This window comes from Capsicum annuum, chromosome 7 (genome assembly GCF_002878395.1).
Source record: "Capsicum annuum cultivar UCD-10X-F1 chromosome 7, UCD10Xv1.1, whole genome shotgun sequence".
Taxonomy (NCBI): Eukaryota; Viridiplantae; Streptophyta; class Magnoliopsida; order Solanales; family Solanaceae; genus Capsicum; species Capsicum annuum.
In genome coordinates, this window is record NC_061117.1 from 179698497 (window position 1) to 179702785 (window position 4289).

Here is a 4289-nt window from a genome sequence, read left to right on the forward strand (position 1 = left end):
TAACACATAACTGAGAACTTCTATATACTTCAAATGAAATGCATATTTGATAAACCAATCCCTATAGCGCGGGAAAGATGGGAGTCAAGAACTAGCACTGAGTTTTACCGTGTTGTGAAATTCTGATCTAGTTCTTAGGTCTATTTTCCAGTGCTAGAGGAATTGGTCTATCAGGTATGCCTTTCTTTCAAGGTATACAATGGTTCCCATGTAGCTGTTAAGAAACCTCACTTCTTAAAGAATATAGATCAAGGGGTGAAAGGTTCAAAATCCTAACCAGACATGCTGCTACCTTGTAATCTTTTCTTTCAGAGCTTAACTAATTAAAAGCAAGTCAATTATTTCAGAATAGAAGTTATTCAATTAAAGTATTTTTTATTTAACAAGGGAACTGGCAGCCATTACCCTTTGAGTGCAAACAGGGTAAACTCCGTTCCTCTGCATTCGGCAATAGCTTGCAAACCACAAGGAGAGATAACCGCACTAGGCAAGCTGCTTGTGACAAGCTCAACCCACAAAGACAGCACCCTGCTGTCGCAGGCAAGGGGTTTCGAACATGATACCTCTATTATGGAAATCCCAAGACAAACCATCTGAGCCCCGAAGGGTCGCTTAAAGTAATTATTATGTACGCTTTATAAGAAAACAAACCAAACAGGTAACAAGCTCTACTCTATCAACAACAACATATCTAGTATATTCCCACATAGTGGGGTCTGGGGAGGGTATAGTGTTCGCAGTCCATACCACTACATCAGATGAAGTAGAGAGGTTGTTTCCAATAGACCCCCGGCTCTGGACAGATAACAAATATAACAAAAAAAACATAAAAGCACACAACGAACAAGGGGTGACACACCGCTAGATAATAAAGAAAACAAGACACCCACAAAGTAATATTATAAGCTTGCTATACGAAATTATAGACATCATCACAACACCATGAACAAGACACTACAGGCACCAATACATACATTGCACTCTTTCCTACAACAAGCTCTACTCTAGCATATACTAAATTTATGCTTCCTACTAATTCATAAAAATTCTCTCTTTCATCTGGGAAATGTCACACCATCATCAGCTTCCAAACCAAAATGTTTCCAATACCAATTGCAGTGAAAACAAGTTTAAATGTTTCCAATACCAATTTCAAGTAACTCATTACAACACAACCAGTGTAGTCCCACAAAGTGGGGTCTAGGGAGGGTAGAATGTACGGAGACCGTACCTCTACCTCCCTCTAAGATGAGGTAGAAAGGTTGTTTCCGATAGACCCTCGGCTCAGTGCTTTCATTTGAATTTAAAAAAATAAAGAGCATTGGAAGTGCTTTCTATTACTCACAACATTATGAAAGTTACATCCTCTATCAAACACATCAGCATCCTCACTTAATCTCAATGAGATGATTTATGAAGATACCCAAATTATTGAGCACTATAGGACATAGATGGATCTCGTTATCATCTGGAATTGCAGATAGGTTCTATTCATGAAGAATCAGGACTGTTTTTCCATCTCATGTATTATAACGAAACCCCCCACAAACAAAACAAAAGAAGACAGAGGAACAATAACAGGGAATCATTTTTTTCAATTAATAAGCTGTTAAATAATTTTCCAGCCATAGATATAAAAAATTAATTCCCTTGGGTATCCCTTGCTCTTTCCTTCACGCTCCCAAACGGTCACCACCTTAACCCTTCTACCCAAATTAAAAAAAGAATAGTCTTAGAACTTTAGGTCGGACAAAATCAATGAGGATTACCTTAAAACTGAACGTACAATCAAACAGAGCACAAGTCGCCGGAGTTGCTGTCCGTCCGTCGGCGGCGTTGATGCGTCGGCGGCTGCAGGGTCGTTTGTGAGAGAGATGATCGTTGGCTGCTGCTGCGTTTCTGTCCGTCGGCGGAGTTGGCTGTCGTCAACTGCTGCTAGGGTCGGTGAGAGAGTTGTTTGAGTGATAGCCGCGTGGGATATGAGCTGCTAGGGTGAAGGAAAGAGGTAATTAGGATGGACTGGGTCGGGTCGGGGTTGGGCTGAACCGTCTATTAAAAAATATGGTTAATTTACATAAATACACAAAATTAAGACACGTAGTTACATAGTATAGCCCCAAACTTTTTTACGCCACAAGAATTTTTAAAGGCTAGTCTTTCTCCCATTTTAAGTATAGTACAAGTATAATTTTATCTCTCTACACCTTAAATATTTTTAAATTTTTCATACATATTTATCTCTCAAATTCTATTTTATTTTTTATTATTTTATTTTTTTATTTTTTTCTTTATTTTTTTTTCATGTTTTAATTCATTTGTTTCAACCTTTATTTTTTTCTTTCTTTTTTCAAAAATTATATAGTTCTTCATTTCTTTTTTTCCCTTTTTTAATTCATTTGTCTCAAATTTTATTTTTCTTTTATTTTATGTTTTTATCATTTCTCTTTTTTTCCTTATTTTTCTCAAACTTTATTTTTATTTTTTCCTCTCATTTTTGTTTGTCTCAATTTTTTTAATTCTTCGCCTTTTTCTTAATCTTTATTTTTTTCTTGTCTTTTTTATTCTCAATCTCTTTTTTTATTTCTCTATTTTGTTTGATCTCTTTTTTCTTTTTTCTCAACTTCTATTATATTTTGCTAATAAATAAAAAATTAGATAATCCGCAAAGTGATTTTTCTTTTTTTCTTTTACATCAAAGCAAATTTAAGGCATGAATTGTTGTCAGGAAGTTCTTTGGGATAAGTTTTGCCTCTAAGGCAAAATTATAGAGCAACTCATAAATCAAGACACAATGTGGTAGTGTCAAGTCTTGCTTGTGGAGTATAACTTGTTGTTTGAAAATCCTTGAGTCTTGCTTTTAAGGCAACAGTTATAGAACATCTCATAAATAAAAAAACAATGTGGTAGTGTCAACACTTGTCCATTAGGCGTAACTTGTTCTTTTGGGAGGTCCTTGGGCTAAATTTTATCTTAGAAGCAAGACTAATAGAGCATCACATGAATCAAGATACAATATGATGGTGTCAACTCTTGTCCATGGTTTGTAACTTGTCAGCTAAGTCTTGCCTTTAAGGAAAGAGTTATAAAATATCTCATAAATCAAGACACGATGTGATAGTGTTAACTCTTACCCATGGGGCGTAACTTGCTGTTTGAAAGTCCTCGGACTAATTCGAGCCTCTAAGGAAAGAGTTATAGAACATCTCACAAATCAAAACATAATATGGTAGTATCAACTCTTACCCATGGGGCATAACTTATTGTTTAAAAGTTTTTGATATATAAAACATATCATAAATCAAGACATAATGTGGTAGTGTCAAATCTTGTCCATGGAGCGTAACTTGTTGTTTAAAAGTCCTTCGGCTAAGTCTTGCCTTTAAAGAAGGAGTTATAGAACATCTCATAAATCAAAACAGAATGTGATAGTATCAACTCTTACCCATGGGGCGTAACTTGTTATTTGAAAGTCCTTGGGTTAAGTCTTGCCTCTACGGCAAGAGTTATAGTATATTTCATAAATAAAAACACAATGTGGTGATGTCAACTCTTGCCCATGGGACATAACTTGTTACTTGAAAGTCCTTGGTCTAAGTCTTGCCTCTAAGGGAAGAGTTATAAAACATCTCATAAATCAATACACAGTGTGGTGGTGTCAACTCTTTTCCATAGAGCATAACTTCTTGTTTGATAGTCCTTAGGCCGAGTCTTACCTCTAAGAAAAGAGTTATAGAGCATTTCATAAGTAAAAATACAATGTGTTAGTGTTGACTCTTTCCCAATATACGTAACTTGTTTGAAAATTCGTGGGATAAGTTATGCCTCTAAGACGAGAGAGTTGTAGAACATCTCATAAATAAAGACATAATGTGGTAGTGTCAACTCTTGCTCGTGGAGCATAATTTGTTGTTAAATAGTCTTTGAGCTTAGTCTTGCCTCTAAGGCAAGAGTTGTAGAACACCTCATAAATGAAGACATAATGTGGTAGTGTCAACACTTGCTCGTGGGGCATAATTTATAGTTTGAAAGTCTTTGAGCTAAGTCTTGACTCTATGACAAGAGTTACAAAACATCTCATAAATGAAGACATAACGTGGCAGTGTCAACTCTTGATTATAGGGCATAATTTATAGTTTGAAAGTGCTTGAGCTAAGTCTTGCCCCTAAGATAATAGTTGTAGAAAATCTCATAAATGAAAACATAACGTGGTAGAGTCAACTCTTGCCTGTGCTGCATAATTAGTTGTTTGAAAGTCCTTGAGCTAAGTCTTGCCTTTAAGGTAATAGTTA

General features: G+C 35.7%; 1 protein-coding gene across 1 annotated transcript in view; it reads right to left on the bottom strand.

Moving 5' to 3' along the window:
• LOC107878084 (50S ribosomal protein L18) overlaps window positions 1-2045 on the bottom strand; it is a 5375-nt gene extending 3330 nt beyond the window's left edge. Inside the window, exon 1 of the mRNA XM_016724965.2 lies at window positions 1770-2045. The gene's annotated coding sequence lies outside the window, so the exon portion shown is untranslated. The remainder of the gene's footprint in view (window positions 1-1769) is intronic.
• Window positions 2046-4289: the final 2244 nt, after the last annotated feature.